The following is a 19880-nucleotide window of genomic DNA, read 5'->3' as shown; positions in this document are numbered from 1 at the left end:
CCTATATAGTTTAAGTTTAAAAAATTTGGCTCTCAAAAGAAATTTCATTTGTTATACTGTTGATATTTGGCTCTGTTGACTAATGAGTTTGCCAACCACTGGTAGACCTTTATTTTTTTAGGTGCCACAAGTGTACTTTTCAGTCGAAGGACTATGCTTTCATATTCTCAGAGAATAAAGAATTACCAAGGTTTTTATTTATTTTATTTTATTTCATTTCATTTCACTTCACTTTTTTATTTTATTTTATTATTTTATTTTATTTATTTTAATTTATTTTATTTTATTTTATTTATTATTTGGCATCCTCTTCCCAAAGTCTGAGGGTTGCTGGTATCTTGATCCTTCCTTTAGAAGCTTGGAGTACCCACTACTCAATGAGTATCTGACTCTCCTTACTAGCTAGTATGCAAGAGGCTGAAAAATGAATAAACTAATATCTTAAAAAAGGAAGCTTCAGGTTAAAAAAGTAAAGCTTGATTTACTTTATTCATCAATACTAATCACAATGTTAAATGACTCACTCTTTGATTGGTTTAGCAGTTAATTCAAGGGTTCACTGAACTTCTCTTTCTAGGATAATTTTCTCCCCTTGTCACCCTTCGCTTTAGTAATATTTACTTAACTCTCAAAACAAAATAAATATAGAATACAAATAATTTGTTCATTGTTTTAGATATTAATCCAGATCTAATCCCTAGCAATAATTTTCTGATGCCCATACAACACACACAGGGACATATGTGTGTCTGGGCAGCCTGGCATGCATACATGTGTGCTTTTTAATGTGAGGATTGATGGGGAGGATGGAGAGGTGCCTGAAGAGATTGATGTATGTCTATCAGCATTTTCTCCCACAGCTGCTATTTGTAGAGGCCAGTGATACCTGTTTTTCTGTCTCTTAGGCTAATGTTTGCCTGATACCTTTGCTTAAAGTGGGTTATCCCAGTGATTTCTCAGCTGGTAATCTGTTTGCAGTTATTTCCCTGGGTTTTGTAGCTACCTGTTCTTAATCTTCATGTTTGTAGATTACTTTTCTAATAGTGATGTGATCCACTTTAATATTTAAGAGAGACAACCTGTGGCAATCTTTTGTCAATGTTTGATCCTTGGGGTAGCTATTCTTTTTGGATTAAAAGAATAAAAGCCATCCACTAATGCCACACACACCATGTTATGGTGGTTAAGAGTGCAGACTCCTAAGCAGACTGCCTCGCCAGCTGATGTGTCACCTGGGGCAACCTAACATCTTTGCCTCAATTCTACTCATGTGAAACGGAGAGATAATAATACCTACACTCAGGGGTGTTATGAAGATTAAATAAATTATACAAAAAATATTTATAACCCAGCTTAACACCCAGGAATACTCCATTCTAACCTTAGGTTTTATTATTATTCATTTAAAATTGCATATAGAATTAACTAAATTTGCCTATTTCCAGAACCTTAAGGAAATAGATTATTGATTGATCTTGGAGGATAGCTCTTATATCAGCATAACATTTGTAAACCTGACATTATTAATACTTAAGAAATTATATTGCCTGACCTGTGGTGGTGCAGTGGATAAAGCATCGACCTGGAACGCTGAGGTCACCGGTTCAAAACCCTGGGCTCGCCTGGTCAAGGCACATATGGGAGTTGATGCTTCCTGCTCCTCCCTCCCCCTTCTCTCTCTCTCTCTCTCTCTCTCTCTCTCTCTCTCTCTCTCTCCTCTCTAAACATTAATAAAAGAAAAAATTAAATATTAAAAAAAAATTAAAAAAAAAAGAAATTATATTTATTCACTATTTCTAAAGTATTGCTACATGCTAATAGGAGACACTGCTTTGGTGACCACTTAACATTTTTATGAGCTTCAGTTTTCTAAACTATCAAATGAAAGTATGCTAATGAAAGGTTTCTGGGTCCTGAACTAAATATAATTTATTTATTTAAGCTACAGAATATTAAGCATTTGTGTCATTCCATTGTCCATTTAATGTCTAGTTTGGTAGTAGAATTTAAGAGGTGTTAGTGGAATAGAGGGGGAATTATAGAATTCTATTTGTGCTGTGCCGAGGGAGTGTTGAATTGATCCAGGAAAGGGCATAGGAAGTAAAACTCTGAGCATATAAACAATGCCCATGTGAAAATTGGGGTAGGAGAAGAGAGAGTTGTGATAAAGACCATTTCATAAATACGAGTAGGCAGGGATTTCTGTATGTTTAGACCTAATTTAAACAAATTTTGGATTATTTATTATTTTAAATATTCTCCTTTATTCTCTCATTTATATTCACTTTCAAATATACAGTGTGTCCATAAAGTCATGGTGCACTTTTGACCAGTCACAGGAAAGCAACAAAAGATGATAGAAATGTGAAATCTGCACCAAATAAAAGGAAAACCCTCTCAGTTTCTGTAGGATGATGTGGCAGCATGTGCATATGCACAGATGATGATGTAACACTGTGTATACAGCAGAGCAGCCCACAGCCATGCCAGTCGAGATGTGGACGGTACAGAGGAAAGTTCATTGTGTTCTGTGGCTCGCTAAATTCAAATCTGTGACCAAAGTGCAACATGAATATCGGCACGTTTATAATGAAACGCCACCACATAGGAATAACATTACTCGGTGGGATAAGCAGTTGAAGGAATCTGGCAGTTTGGTGGAAAAACCCTGTTCTGGTAGGCCATCAGTCAGTGATGAGTCTCTAGAGGCTATACGGGATAGCTACCTAAGGAGCCCTAAAAAAATCTGTTCGTGAGCCCACATCGAACTGCGTGAATAGGTATGAAACTGGGAGAGTTTTCCTTTTATTTGGTGCAGATTTCACATTTCTATCTTTTATTGCTTTCCTGTGACCAGTCAAAAGTGTACCATGACTTTACGGACACACTGTACTTTCATTTGTTCATTATTGAAGATAACTAAAAGTCAAGGTATTTTAAATTTTGTAACACAAAAATTTCTGGAAAGCTGAAAATTTAATCAAACCATTATTATTTGTTGCTTTTATTCACAACACATTATACCTATTTACATTAAGATCTTTTCAGGTTGTTTTACTGACTCATTTAATATAGAACTTCTTAGTGAGAGATGTTTTAAGTGCTAAACCATGGGTGAAGAAGCAACTTATTTGCCTTATATTATGTAGTGTCACAGCATAATGTACCCAGCCTTTGAGTGAGACCCACACTTCGTTGGTTAATGTAGGCTGATTAATGGACTGTGGTGATTTGTATTGGGGGTGGGCTCTTTAGTCAGCATAATGTCTCTATAATCTTAACCATTTTGTTATCAAGAGACACCTATTAGATAATAACACATGGTAAAAGGTGTTATTTAAATCATCAGGTTATAAAAACCCCGAATATCCAAAGTAATCCTCAGGAAAAAGAATGAAGCTGCGGGCATTACAATACCTGACTTCAAACTATATTATAGAGCCACGATAATCAAAACAGCATGGTATTGGCAGAAAAATAAACACTCAGACCAATGGAACAGAACAGAAAGCCCAGAAATAAAACCACAAATATATGGTCAAATAGTTTTTGATAAAGGGGCCAACAACACACAATGGAGAAAAGAAAGCCTCTTCAACAAATGATGCTGGGAAAACTGGAAACTCACTCGCAAAATAATGAAACTTGACTACAGTTTGACCCCTTCTACTAAAATTAATTCAAAATTGATGAAAGACCTAAATATAAGACCTGAAACAATAAATTACATAGAAGAAAACATAGGTACTAAACTCATGGACCTTGGTTAAAAAGAGCACTTTATGAATTTGACTCCAAAGGCAAGGGAAATGAAGGCAAAGATAAATGAATGGGACTACACCAGACTAAGAAGCTTTTGCTCAGCAAGAGAAACTGACAACAAAACAAACAGACAGCCAACTAAATGGGAGATCATATTTTCAAACAACAGCACAGATAAGGGCCTAATATCCAAAATATACAATTAACTCATAAAACTCAACAACAAACAAGCAAACAATCCAGTAAAAAAATGGAAAGAGGACATGAACAGACACTTCTCCCAAGAAGAAATACAAATGGCCAACAGATATATGGAAAGATGCTCATCTTCATTAGCTATTAGAGAAATGCAAATCAAAACTGCAATGCGATACCACCTCACACCTGTTAGATGAACTATTATCAACAAAACAGGTAATAACAAGTGTTGGAGAGGCTGTGGAGAAAAAGGAACCCTCATCCGCTGTTGGTGGGAATGTAAAGTAGTACAACCACTATGGAAGAAAGTATGGTGGTTCCTCAAAAAACTAAAAATAGAACTACCATATGACCCAGCAATCCCTCTACTGGATATCTACCACAAAAACTCAAAAATATTGATACGTAAAGACACATGTAGCCCCATGTTCATTGCAGCATTGTTCACAGTGGCCAAGACATGGAAACAACCAAAAAGCTCTTCAATAGATGACTGGATAAAGAAGATGTGGTACATATGTACTAGGGAATACTACTCAGCCATAAGAAATGATGACATCGGATCATTTACAACAACACGGATGTACCTTCATAACATTATACAGAGTGAAATAAGTAAATCAGAAAAAACTAAGAACTATATGATTCCATACATAGGTGGGACATAAAAATGAGACTCAGATACATGGACAAGAGTGTGGTGGTTACGGGAGGGGGGGAAGGAGGAAAAAGGGGAGGGGAGGAGCACAAAGAAAACCAGATAGAAGGTGACGGAAGACAATTTGACTTTGGGTGAGGGGTATGCAACATAATCAAATGTCAATATAACCTGGAGATGTATTCTCTGAATCTATGTACCCTAATTAATCAATGTCACCCCACTAAAATTAATAATAAAAGAAAAAAAGGTAAACAAAAAATAAGAAAAAAAATAAAAAGGGAACAATATTCATGAAGAACAGACTAGTTCTCAAATGTGTATGCACATGCCAGTGTGTGTGTGTGCACGTGTACACATGGGAAATATATTTCCGTTACTTTCAATGGTGTTGGGAAACATTGTTCTAAGAAATAATAATGTTCATTAATCTCATTCTTATATTTGTAAGCTCGCACTTGACCCATTCCCAAAGTCAGGCATGATCATTCTAATCAGGGTATAACTAAGGATAATGTACCATGAAAATTCTCAGAGCTTGAATAGGTGTGAGTGTTCATGAGAAAGAAAGAGGCAGACGAGTGAATAGAAGAAAACAAATATATACTTAATACAAGGTAAATGTTGATTTATAAATTAGAGGCAAGAAATAGAAATAATGAAACTTAAGAAGTTCATTTGTTCATTATCTAGCTGGTGTCATCGTTATTAAGGATTTAGGGTTAAAATGTATTTAGACTAGAGGATAGATATAACTAATCCTATCTTTGTAAATGCAGCATAGAGATATAAAATGGTTTAGGACATTTGGCATAATTTTACTCACAAATGTCTTGCAACCATTTTAGTAACTGGGCCAACAAAACATGATTTAATTACTCTGGAGAGTTTAACCATAATGTGTATTAAAATATTGTGAAAATACAGAAATACAATATGGTGTATCTCTGTTTATTTCTCATGAAGATTAAGTTGTCTGTATGCTTAATATCAGAGCCTTTGGAGAGAGGAATATTATGTAAGAAAAATGCAGAGCGATTCCTGTTTGGCTTGGTTTGACACTGAAGAACAACCTTGGTTGTTTGAGCAATAAAAGCTATGTCTCAACCCAATGTCATTTCCAAGGGACTGCTTAACACGAGCTTCAAACAGCGATGCTGGGCGATAGACTTAAACTGCAAAGCCTCAGATGACCCATCCAGAATTAATCTATTCTGCAGCTTACCTTCCTTCTTCTTTTCAAAGAAAGTTTTGAGTTCCTCTTTTTTTAAACAACCATTCTTCTTCAATAATTTTTGTTCAATCTGCATGTCTACAATATATAGTGCTCACAAAAATTGGGGGATATTTTAAAATGAATATAAAGCGATAAATATCCCCTAATTTTTGTGAGTAGTATTTTTGAGCTAAGTTATTTTCATTCAGAATAAAAATAATAACACTTAATGAACACCTTTTACATGCCAGGAATTGTGTGAAGTGCTTTATATGCATTATTTTATTTAATCCTTACCATTTCCCTGTGAGTTGGGTTGTACTATTTCCCAAATTTTTAAATTTTACAGATTAGAGAAGTGAGATATGAGGGGGCTAAGTGCCTTACCCCAAACCACATGGAATAGCAGGGTTTCACACCCAGGTCTTTTTGGCCCCCAAATTATACTTAATTGTTCTATTCCGCCTTTCATTCATTCATCTGTCCATTCTTTCATTCATCTGTCCTTCAAATACTTATTGAATAATTACTATGCACCAGAAGAAATCACAATTATTGAGAATATAAAAATGATAAGGGCATAGTATATGATTTTGAGGGGCCTGAATTCAAGTGAGGGAAAAGCAGAATCAAAATTAAATGGAGAAGTTAATTACAGCAATGTGATAAGACACACACATTATAAGAAATGCACTAAACTCAATGGGAGAAGAGAATAGAAAGTGCCTTCCTGTGTAAGTTATTTCTATAAAGTTAAATTTCCCCCTTTATTAAAATCTTGACAAGTGCTATGTATGAGGCCAGTGAAGAGGCTTTTATGATGGATCAGAAAGCAGGACAGCATGAGGAGCCATGGAAGAGGATGGTTCATTGAGAGATCTCCTTCACGTGATAGGGCTGAAAAACTCTGTGTGTGTGTGTGTGTCTGTGTGTGTATGTACATGTGTATTCAAAGAGTAGAGGTCTAGGAGAAATGAGGGCAAGGACTACTTCACGGAGAACCTGGATTGCCATTTAAAGGAGCTTAGACTTTGCTGTGGAGATAATGGAGAGCCATGAAAAAATTTTAATCAAGGAAGCAAAATAATTAGATTTGCCTTTTCATAGGTTATCATGGAGGGACATGAGTCACCACATGGGCCAGCACACAGACTAGGTGACTGTGTCATATTCAGGTGGGAAGTGATAAATTATTAACACTGTGGTATCAGTCATAAGGAAGAGCAGATAAATGTCTAAGGATGTTAGGAGGAGGCGTAATCAATAATGTGAAGACTCTTTATTGAACAAGAGGGAGAGGAAGTGTGAATGGGATGAAAAGGAGAGAGGAGGAGAGAAAAAAATAGAGTTCAAGGAAAGAGTTCAGAGAAGAAGTTCAAGTTTTACCACTTGAGTTGCACCAACTTACAGACCCCATGACTGGGAACAAGTGGCAGGTCTTTCTCAGCATCATTTTTTCTATATTTCAAATGGAAGTACAAGTAGTACTATGGGAAAAACTCCCTGTTTCTCCTTTACTCCCACACACAATACTTCTGACACCAGATTTGTGGGGGTTTTCCCTCCAAAGCAACCAATTATTTGAAACAGCTGGGTATCCTGCCATTCAAGTTAATTCTGACACTAACTGGAGTTAACACAGACCCCAGCAGTTAAGAGCTCAGTCCCACAAGACTGCCCATCCCCACATCAGTGCCAGTTGCAAGGAGTAGGTCCCCAGGTGACCCACAGCTTCTGTCTGAGTTGGCCACAAGGCAGATGTTCCTACATCCCCCTCTTTGGATTCAGTCATTTTCTGGAACAGCTCACAGGACTCAAGGAAAACATTGAAGTAATGTTTACCACTTTGTTATATAGTAAAGGATATAATAAAAGATGAAGATGAACAGCCAGATAAAGAGATGACAGGGTGAAATCAGGAAGGGGCTTGAGTAGAAGGCTTCTGTCCCCGTGGAGTTGGGGTGCACCATCCCTCAGCACATAGCTATGTTCACCAATCTGGAAACTCTCTAATTATTGAGACTTTTTTTTTAGAAAATTAAATTAAATGGGTTGACGTTGGTCAATGAGTACGTAGGTTTCAGGTAAACATCTCTGTAGGCGTGCTTGTCCCTCTTTATTTCCCTCCCCTCCCCTTCCTCCACAATCCCCTCCCACTATTGAGATTTAAGATGGAGGCTTAATCACGTAGGCATTATTGATTATTAGCTTTATTTCCAATCCCATTCCCCTCTTCTGGGAATAGGGTATGCAAAACTCTAAGCTTCTAAGCATGCTTGTTCTTTCTGGTGACCAGACCCTTCCACGAGCTCACTAGGAGTTGCCTAATTAGAACAAATGACATTCCCATCACCCAGGAAATTTTAAGAGATTTCCTAAATTTCTGTGTCGGATGCTTCAATCACCAAGGAAATAACAAAGGTCTTAGGAACAGTGTGTCAGAAACCAGGGCCAAAACCTAATTACTGAAACAAAAGAGTCTCCTAGCACCCCTAATTATAAGGCTTTTGAGTGCTCTTGTGTCAGAAACCAGGGGCAGAGTTCAATACATATATTTCATATTATTTCACAAGGACCTTTGCTTTAATTTTGCTTTGGGGAATGCACACTGTCTGATGTAATTCTACTTTGTAAGGCTTTGTAATTGTTAAGTAAAATGATGTGAAGTACCTGCCCTTTTGCAAATGTGAATTCTCATCACCATCCTCATTCTCAGCTCTGTTCCATTTTTTCGCAAAGCCATGCTAACCTCAGGGCAAGGGGCGGAGTTCTACCACATGGTCTGCTTCAGTGTCTCCATTCCAGTCTGGATTCTGACAGAAAGACAGGTTGTTCTGTCAGACAGAGCTGTCTCTGGCAATGGGATCTATTTGGAGAGTAATTCATCAGAAAGAAGCTCTTTCTCTGGAGTACCTGCTTGTGTGTGGTACATGGCTATTATCCAGTTCCCATAGGTACAGCTATTCTTCACATTCCTTACAATATACATAATATTTTAGTATTGCCCTTTATCAAAAGATTACTGTCTGTCATCTTCTCACCCTTAAACTTAAGTTTTCCTTGAATGATGGGTGATATTTCAATGCCTGTCTGGCAAGAGATCTAAAAGAGTTGATATTATGACTAGAGTTGTGGGATGCAGTAATTTGATTTCCAATTTATATATATATATTTACAAATCTATTGTGGCAAGATGTCAGAATGAAGTTGGTCTGTCAGTAAGTTCTAGGTCCCAGGCCCTGGGCTGGATTCACAAATAAAAACCCCATCATCAGAATTGCAAGAGCAAGGCAAACCACAGCAAACAAAACCCTCAGAATCTACCAAACCTTTGAATTAGGAAGGCCCTGTCTGGCTCAGACATATGTAAATGAAGAAACTCTCTTTGTGCAAGACGAATGGGCATGCAGTAAAGATGCCTCGGGGCCAAGTGACAGAACTCATTTTGGACTCAGGTGAGAACTAGTTCAAGGATCAAGCCAAGATGAGCCTGTAGCGACAAGGTCAGGTAGCTGACATCTCAGAACAAACAGCGGAAGTAATCACTTTCCAGGAGACAAGTTAACACAGGTGATGCTCCATCTGGTGCCTTCGAGAACTATTTACTTTCCTAAACTGACTGTCCTGCCTTCTCAGCTGTCATATATCTTCTCAGATATCAGTTGTTTCTAGTTTCTTGTTTTTATTGTCTGTTTTGACTCTGAGATTATCTATCAGTTGAGAGAGAAAGTGGCCTAAAGTTCTCCCTTTGTTAAAAATCTGAAATCCCATGTAATGCCCTTGGATAGAAACTACCTCCATTTTGCGTAAAGTGATTTATATAGCTCCTCAACAATATTCTTAGCTCTAGAAGAGCAAGATGTTATCAGAGTAAAACCATGATTTCAGAAACAATTTATAAACTCTACAGTTTAAGTGAATATTTTAAAAGCAGTAAAAAGCCAGTCTTATATTAAATTTATCAATTTATAAGGGTTACGATAGTATAATTTTGATAATATGCTGGTTTTATAGGAATTCCTCGCCAAAGAGGTTTTCTTCCTGCAGACCCTAAATTAAATAATGGCTTCTGTTTGTAAGACCTGATTGAATAATTCAGAACTCCAAGAAACAAACATCAATTAAAGTGTTTTTTAGAACAATGTTGCTTTTATTTATGCATGAGATTGCATTAGGTAATAATCACACATTAATTACAGAGATTTTGTAGCCTGCTGCTAGAAAACTTCCTTAAGTTGTTCCTAAAGTCCAAACAATGTGGACTGCCACCCACCACCTCCCACCAAGCCTTCACTAAAATATTAAGGCCTTAAAATCACTCCCTCTACCAGCTCACTCCCTATCCTCCTTACTCTCTACCAAACACATCAGTGTCACACGGGATATTTTTAGAAATACTGATTCTCAGACTTACACTAGACTGACTCAGAAAATCTGGGGTTGGGACCCAGCACTCTGTTTTAACAAACCCTTCCAGGAAACTATGATGCATATTAACATTTGAGGATCATTAGTGAAGGATAGAAAAATGCTGAGGACTGTTGCAGATATTTGAACTCCCCCTTTCTTGTTGTGTTTATTAATATGACTATATTTTGGGAATGGAATGGTTTAAAACCGAAACGCCATCCTGTATGAGGGAACTGTTAATTATATTCATCTTTTCCTGAGATGAAAGAATTGTTGTGAAAAATGACCTTGAGCTCTCCCAGCCTGTAGAGCAGGGGTCCCCAAACTTTTTACACAGGGGGCCAGTTCACTGTCCCTCAGACCATTGGAGGGCCAGACTATAAAAAAGACTATGAACAAATTCCCTATGCACACTGCACATATCTTATTTTAAAGTAAAAAAACAAAACAGGAACAAATACAATATTTAAAGTAAAGAACAAGTAAATTTAAATCAATAAACTGACCAGTATTTCAATGGGAACTACGGGCCTGCTTTTGGCTAATGAGATGGTCAATGTCCGGTTCCATATTTGTCACTGCTAGATGTAACAAGTGATGTGACATGCTTCCAGAGCCATGAGGAGTGCATCCCACATCACTGGAAGTAGTACTGTATGTGAGCGATGCCATGCTTTGCGTCTCTCACTGACCACCAATGAAAGAGGTACCCCTTCCAGAAGTGTGGTGGGGGCCGGATAAATGGCCTCAGGGGGCCACATGTGGCCCGCAGGCCGTAGTTTGGGTACCCCTGCTGTAGAGCATGGTTTTACTGGAGTTCCTTAGCACAATGTACCCTTTTCATATTTTTTCCTTTTTTTTTTTTTTTTTTGCTGAAAGGTGTTATTTCTAACCCCAATAACATATAATTGACTATAATGATTAACATGTGATTATTAAAGACATGAGCTTTGGAGTCAGATGCACAAAAATTTAATAATAGTCTTTCCCCTTAATAGAAGACTGGCTTTGAAAAAATGTTTGAGTTTTAGTTCTCACTTCAGTAAAATGGACATTATACCTTATAGTTCTCACTTCAGTAAAATGGACATTATGTGGATTAGGAATAAAGATGTGTATAGGACATTTAGTGTAGGCTCTGGATTAAATTATATGTTCTAAAAGAGTTTCTATTGTTATTATATCTCATTTTAGGTTTTGAAGGTAAGGGCCTGAGTAGTTCTTGAATTTTTAAAAAATTAGAACTATTTTTGCCTGACCACCTGGTGGAGCAGTGGATAGATCTTCAGCTTGGGACTTTGAAGATCCAGATTTAAAACTCTGAGGTCCCTAGCTTGAGCACGGGTTCATCTGGCTTGACCGAGGGCTCACCAGCTTGTACATGGGGATGCCCACTTGAGTGTGGGATCATAGATAGGACCCTGTAGTCACTGGCTTGAGCCCAAAAGTCACTGGTTTGAAGCCCAAGGTTGCTGTTTTTAGCCCAAGGTCGGTGGCTTTAGCAAGGGATCACTGGTTCAGCTGGAGCCCCTTGGTCAAGGCACATATGAAAAGCTATCAATGAACAACTAAAGTGACACGACTACGAGTTGATGCTTCTCATCTCTCTCCCTTGCTGTCTGTCACTCTCTCACTCGCTTTCTCTCTCTGTAACTTAAAAAAAAAATAGACCTTTTTTAAAAGACTTAAAGGCAGATAAAGATAAAAGGCAAATGCTTTTTTCAAAAATGTACATTTACATCAGCATTAAATGGATGCAAATTATAATTTATGATTAATAACGATATCAAACATTTATCAAATGCTTACTGTGTCAAGGCACTATGTTAAAAGTTTATAAAGTATATTATTAACATTCAGTTACATAAAACAGAGACATGGCTAAAAGTGATGGGGGGTTATTTTTCTCATGTAACCAAAAGTACCAAGGTAAGTGGCAATGGTATTAGTAGTGTCAATATGTTACACCTGAGGTGTCTGCAAGTCTCCTCTCCTTTCCCTTTCATGATCTCAGGATGGCTCCTCCAGCTTCCCCAACATGTCCTTATTGCAGCCGGAAGGAATAAGGGCAAAAGGCAAAAAAAAAAGTCCATGTAAGCTGACTCGGCCTCCCTTTCAAGAAACTTCTCAGAACCCCAACCCAAACACCTACTTACATCTACTTAGCCTAAAATGGGTCTTATTTTGGACATTCTTTGCCTGTCTTCTATTTCAAAAACTTTTTTTTTCTGTTGTTATTTTGTGATAATTTTTTTACAATAGGTATTCTTTGTCTCCTAGTAATCCTGAAGTCGTGGATAATGTGTGATTTTATTTGCTGCTTTTGTTGATTATACAATATAGAAGATTCATATTCAGGTGTCAGACTTCATCCTCCAGTTCTTTAAATCACTGAATCACTTATTATAAAGTCTCAAAGAAGATAATATTTACAGAATACAAAAGAAAAATAGAAGGAAATCCATTTTCTTGTTGACAGTAGTGGAGTTATCTGGAACGATTCATGAGAGCACAGCCTCTCAGACTGTAGGTGCATATGACTCCCCTGGAGCTGTTAATAATACACAGGTTCTGACTCAGTAAGTTAGGCTTACAATTCTGCCTTTCTAACAAGTTCTCAGGTAAGTGCTGTTTGTTCAAGAACCACACTTTGAATAGTGATGTAACACATAATATTAGTCAAAGCCTTAGGAAGGGCTTTTTGTTTCCTTCAAGGTCAAGTTTTACCACATCTCTCACCAGGTCAGCATGCTAGGCAGAAAGCAAGAGAGTAGAATAAGTCCCTCTCCTCAGAGTCACCTTTGATTACAAAGGAAAATCTGAAAGCACACCTTTCCTTTGAACTGAAAGTTTAGTTCATTTACATTGAGTTGCATTCTACAACATGGTTTTGTACTGTTTTTGTGTTCCATTCCACTTTTCTGTTTCTTTCTCTAACCCATCTCTCTTTCTGTTTTTTTTTTTCTTTTTTCTTTTTTTTTTTATCTGTGAAGATAGGTGCATACTACTAATAAAAAGCCATGGTCTATTCCTTCATTAAGTGGAGCTCTCTAAACTAATGGAAAAGAGATGTCAAAAAGAAAATATAGTGCAAAGAAATTTGGGGTTTGAAAGTTTGTATAAGCTAAGACGAGCCAGCACTTAAGATAAGCAACTGCTCTACACCTTGCTTTTGAGGAAGATACATTGACATGTAGAAAAAGGAGAAGAGCTAAGAGAAGAATGGATTGACCCAAGAAGAAAAACTGAAATATTTGAGCCTAAAGGCATATACCAAGTCACAGAAAATAAAATGATTCATTACCATGTAAATAAACAACAGTTCAAATGCAATACAATTTATAAAATAGCACTTTTTGTTGGAAAGGCTGTAGTGCAAAAGTCTATAGATCTAAATTAAATTCTGGTTTAAAAATTTTATTTAGAAAATTACATTTAATGGGGTGACATTGTTCAATAAGGAGTACATTCAGTCTTAAAGAATATTGAACTATAACTATGCCCTCTGAAAGCTTTCAGAGATAATGTTATGTTAGTAAGGGTTGCAGCTGTGTTTGACCCTTTGAGCAGCACGAACGTTCATGCAAGTCTCTGTGCCTCCTGACCGTCCAGATAACACAAATCTTTATTTTAAAAATGTGTATGGCAACATTAAAAAAAGACAAATGTATGTTCTTCTTGTTTCCATAAGTTAGTTATCAAACATAATTTTAAGTTAATAAAAAACTGGAACTGGAACTAATTTCATTTTTTGAAGAAAAAAAAACTCACTCCCGGGGGTCAGCGAGAATGAAAAATATTACTCAAAGGGTTAAGTATATGTTGGAGTGGGGTGTGAAATTTGGCTAGTTAGATGTTATATTTAAAATTCACTAGGGGTTGTTCAGTTTATAATTCATATTTCCAGTTAACTACATAGTATTGGGACAGTTTAAAGAGTTTGGTAGCTCTTATTTTATATTATTTGAAATAGCACATATCAATGAAAGTTCCAAGTTGAATGTTAGCAGATCAATCCTCCATTACCCAGCACAAGAAACAAAATCAAAAGACAAAAAAACCTTTTTAAAAGATTTTCTATAAGAATTAAGTCCAATAGTGGAGATCGATCTACAATATGTGAATGCATTTAACAGTGAAAAATAAACATAATCTAGTATACTATGTGCTCAATAATAATCTTTCTGGTACAGAAAAAACTAAAAATATTCCTTAATATACACACAATAATAAGGTTAAAACTTTTTATTATTTAATTATAGTTGACATTTGATTTTATATTAGTTTTAAGTGTGCAGCATAGTGGTTAGACATTTGTATAACTTATCAAGTGATCCTCCCAACCACTCTAGTACACACCTGGCACTATACGTAGTCATTACAGTACTATTGACTATATGCCTTAGGCTGTACTTTACATTCCATGAATATTTTGTAACTACCAATTTGTACTTCTTAATCCCTTTACCTTTTGCAGCCAGCTCCCCACTCCCCTCCCATCTGGCAACCAACAACAACAAAAAACAAACAAACAAACAAACACATTTATAATTCTTAATGAATGTTTGAAATGTTAGGTAGGGCAGGAAGGAAATTGTTTAGGGTCATAAACCATAAGACACTTCCTATCTAGATGAGTAAGTGAAGTGAGTGTTCGAGTACATACTTGCTTTTACCCACCTATTTATTTCCCCAAATATTAAAGCTGGTTTTAGTGGGACATATGTGTGGTGGACAGTGATAAATCCTGGCTGTGAGGATAGCAGATCAGAGACCCCTGAAAATGACCTAAACCCCTTAAGTGAAACATCCCTAGATAAAGTAGAGATTGAATAGTGTGCTCTGCAGAAGGAGATAGTAGGGATAAATTGACTTAATTTGTTCTTGGCTCTGAGAAAAATGTTTTAAAAATCTCCCCTGATATTTAGTACCCACAAGCTCTGTTTGGTTGGAACAGTGAATGTATCTGTAGCCCAGTAAACCCAGATACTAAAATTTAGTTTAAAGTGATTTCAGATTTATAGGGTTCTCCTGTTGTCTGGAAAAGGAAAAGGAAAATCCTCTTTTGAGGGACATAATTTAATTCTCAAAGGATTACTATACACAAGGCACCAAGGAATATGAGCTCAAATTTTTTTAAATGAGCAAAACACCACGGGCACATGTTTGTAGAAGTCATATACTCCAAAAGTATAATACAAATGTTTAATGTGGTTAAAGAAGTAAAATAGCATTAAAATAATGATTAACACATATGGGACAATCAAATTTCTCAAGGGACTTTTGAAAAACTAATAGAATTTATAGAAATGGAAGATAAAATACCCATATTGAGAATAAATTAATTGTCAAATAGAACTGAAATAATTATTCAGAATGCATCACAGAGAGACTAAGATATGGATAAAATGAAAGAAAGGTTGAGAGATATGGTGGATGAAGTGAGAAGTTCCTGCATTTCTTTACATTAGAGATCCAAAAGGAAGGGAAAGAGAGAGAGAGAAAGTGTGGGTAGGAGATGTAATAGTTGAAATAATAGCTCTATTCAAGGTTACCAATAAATCTCAAGCAACATAGTAAAAATAAATTCACCATGGGAAATGTAATTTACTTATAGAATACTAAGAACAGAGACCAACACTTAATGTAAAAGTAATCAAAAGAAAGGGGGGAGTAAGAAACAAGATAAAATGGGACAAACAGTACAAGATAATATTTTGGTGAGCAATCCAACATAATTGAACTAAATTCTACAGTTCAAAAGAAAAGGCTATGGGATTGGAATGAGAAAATAAAATAAAGCAATACGCTGTTTTCAAGATATTCACATAAAACATAAAGAAGTAGAAAGGCTGAAAGTTAAAGAAGGTGAAGGATATGGCAGAGAGATTCTAGTTTAAGAATAATTGTTTCAGCCTGACCTGTGGTGGCGCAGTGGATAAAGCGTCGACCTGGAATTCTGAGGTTGCCGGTTCAAAACCCTGGTTTCCCTGGTCAAGGCACATATGGGAGTTGATGCTTCCTGCTCCTGCCCCCTTTCTCTCTCTCTCTCTCTCCTCTCTAAAATGAATAAATAAAATCTAAATATATATATATATATATATATATATATATATATATATATATATATATATATTCCTGTCTCTCTCTCCCTTCCTTTGTCTCTGTCTAAAATCAATACAATAAACATTTTAAAAAAAAGAATAATTGTTTCAGATAAGATTGACTTTTAAGGTAAAAATATCTGCAGGCATAAAGAGAGTTACTAATCACTGATTGAAGTTTCCATTGATTATTTCTCTGAATAAAAGAATTAGAACAAACTCCTGTTTGAGGAAGACTGTTTTGGTTTGTTTTGTTACAAAAATGGAGTTCATTTGGATGATAGATATGTCACTTACAGATGTGTGGTTTTGAGCCAAAATTTAAACTTCCAGAACCTTAGCTTCTTAATCAATAAAGTGGAATAGCACCGTTAGCTCTCATTTAGTAATTATCAATAATTCATCTAAAGCACGCAGCATTATGCCAATCACATAGCTCTGTTGTTGTAAGGATAGGCAAGGAAAAGGCTAGTAGTATCTTAACATAAACAAAAAGCTTAGGCCTATAAATTTATTTTTGTCAGAAAAAAAATCGTTGGTTGTCTAGAGTAGTTCAAAGATAGCTATTCCCGATAGAAACTTCACTGCCCTAGAGGCTTGTTATAGTGTAAAACTTCATTAATGGTAACATCTCCTTTGACATCAACCCTGGTAGAATATGTGGAAAAATACCCATTTTTTGCCTGATTTTACTAACATAGGATTGGTTTGAGATTGAATCAGAAATTTATATAGATGTGTCTTAAATATCATAAAATTGTTCAGTTGTTATTCACCTAATGGCTATTAAGAAAAAAAAAATTAGTTTCCTTTTTATACTGTCCTCTCCTAGCCTATTCTTTCATTGTATATGGCTAATAATGGCAAAATCTTTTGTCTTAGGCTAACACATCATATTTTTTTATTCTTTAAAGTATATTCATTGAGTAAAGCCTATTCTTTTATTGTATAATGTGAAATTTTAATCTCTAAGAAACATGTATTTATTAAAGTGTGTAATTAAATGATCCTTTTATGGTCACAGAGAACTTGGGGATGGAGAATTTCAGAATGGAACAGCAAAGCTGCCTCTCCATCCCCGCCCTTGCTGGGTTCTCTATAATAAAATATTTTTTTAAAAAAGTTATAAATGCATGACTATAACACCTGAACACCACGGAACAATTCCAACTTTTGACTTCATCTAGCTTTTGCTGAGAATAATAGTCTCATTTTCACTATCTCTGCAAAGACTATCATTAGCATAGTGTCTGCACAGAATACTTCCACTTTTCTCACCTGCATGACTGAGCACAGGGCTGCTCTCATGGAGTAGCTGTGCGCAGGTGTGCTCCTCCTCTCCTGCCTTCATACAGTCAGGTTGGTTAGTTCCCGGTGCTCCTTATACCACCAGTGTCAGTCCAAAGGGCATTCCATCTAGGAGGTATGGAACCTTACACTGGTCCTGGCACCACTTGTGGCATTGGGTTCCTCATTTGTTGAATGGGGATAGTAAACGTACCTCATACAGTGTCAAGATTATGGCAGATGGGAAAAGTACAGAGCACTGGTATATGCAATACAGATATTTAACACACTCAAGTTACTTCTCAAATTGTGCCCTATTTTCTGCTGTTTTGTCCTTGCCACTTTTTTTTTTCTTTTAACCCTTACTATTTTCTTAATTAAGTCACCTTTTAATTGACAAAACTTGGATAAGCTCCAGGGATATAGAGATTAGTAAAAAAAACAATTCTTTTCTCTTTGAGAAGCTAATAGTTCACGGTTTAAATATAAATTTTTGAGATGACTTAAAGTATATTATATTTTCCCTCCTTTTTATTAAATTTACTGGAGTTACATTGGTTGATAAAATTATATAAGTTTTAGGTGTACAGTTCTACAGTACACCACCTGTGAATCTCATTGTGTGTTCATCACCCTGAGTCAAATCTCTGTCACCATTTCTCCCTCCTTCACCCTGTAGCACCTCTCCCACCCTTTCCTCTGGTAACCACCAGACTGATGTCTGTGTCTATGAGTTGTCCGTTTGTCTTGTTTGTTCATTTGTTGCTTTCAGTTTTATATCCCATATGAGTAAAATCATAATCTATTTCTTGACTTTTTCTGACTTATTTTGCTTAGCATGATAGTCTCAAAATTTGTGACCACACGGATAGATCTTGAGAATATCATACGAAGCCAATTTCATCTTTATAACCTACTTGAGTACAGATATTGCTGCCGCAGGTCATAGTGGGCCTAATAGTGAACTTTCTATTGTGATATGCTGAATTAAATAAAAGCACATTAAGTCCCTCTATTTATTTAACCTTTAAAATAATGTTTGCAATGTCCATTGCAGCTAAAGTTATCCTTTGTGAAGCGTCACACAGGAGGCAGCCTATTAAAGAACAATACTTTTTTTTTCCTTGATCCCAGGTCTCCATTTCCTAAATTGTTCTCTAGCCTCTAAAATCTTAACAGACATTTTGTGGAGAAAAAAATTTGTGGTTAAAGATGTTTACAAAGTATTTGTATCCTCTGCTTGGAGATAATTAAGGCAGGTTGTCATGTTAAAAACTTGGAGATATTTTGAATTAAATATATTTTAAAACAAAGAAACAAATAAAATAAAGCAACATATTTCTCAAGTTTATTTCACCATGAAATACTTTCCCTCCCCCGTATATTACTGTTCTTTGAAATCCCTTTTGGGAAATACTGGTAAAATTAATATCCTTTTAATTAAAATGTTTTTCTTCAGTTGTCTGAATTCTGACTAGTTCTCTCCTCTCTTGTCTAAGTTCTATTTTAATCTATTATGGTATGACTGTGTTTGGGGAGACATGATAGGAAGTGTTGGGAAATGAGATTTCAAAAGTGTTGGTTGTACTTTTATCTTTTGGCATAATTGATTTGTAGCTGATTTCTCTACTGAGAAAAGATCTGTTATAACTGGTATATCAGCTGATCCGTGCTACTCGTTAAAACAATTAAATCCATTCACATTTAATGGACTGTATTTTCACAGGAAAAACGTCACTATTTCAAAAATGTTTATAAATTTCTGAACAGTCAGGAAAGATATTTTTTTCTGAGAATTCTCTTAGAGCCACAATCTTCATAAAGAAACTTTTCATTAGTCATCCACTGAACTTTTAAAAAGTATGTCAGGTTGATCTTACCTGCACTATCTTGTTGTAAGACTTTAAATTTACTTTCTGTAATCTTTTCACAGATATAATGATAGTAGTAATATAGCATACTTTTAAAGACAAGGTACTAAGTTAGGGAGAAAAATCACTGTTCATAAATTAAAGGCAGCAGATTTTGCACATTAATTGGGTCAAATATGTAAAAAGTGATTTAAGTAGTTCCTCTTTCTGACTTCCTCAAAAACCCAGGTGTGGCCAAGTAACCAATTGCCAATAATTTTATTTTTCATCTCTCCTCTCAAAAAATCAAAATTTTATTTTACTTTGTGCAAAAAACATTCCCAATAAGAAAACAGCTAATTCTCTAAGGTTTTAAAACCACATTCCCATCTACA

At 35.9% G+C, this 19880-nt stretch overlaps 1 protein-coding gene across 2 annotated transcripts in view; it reads left to right on the top strand.

Annotated features, from left to right (window-relative positions):
- NOX4 (NADPH oxidase 4) overlaps positions 1–19880 on the top strand; it is a 191628-nt gene that overhangs the window by 133063 nt on the left and 38685 nt on the right. The gene's annotated exons all lie outside the window — the stretch shown is intronic.

Source organism: Saccopteryx leptura, chromosome 1 (genome assembly GCF_036850995.1).
Source record: "Saccopteryx leptura isolate mSacLep1 chromosome 1, mSacLep1_pri_phased_curated, whole genome shotgun sequence".
Classification (NCBI taxonomy): Eukaryota; Metazoa; Chordata; class Mammalia; order Chiroptera; family Emballonuridae; genus Saccopteryx; species Saccopteryx leptura.
The sequence above is the reverse complement of the archived record's forward strand: the minus strand, read 5'-3'. Positions and strand labels throughout refer to the sequence as shown.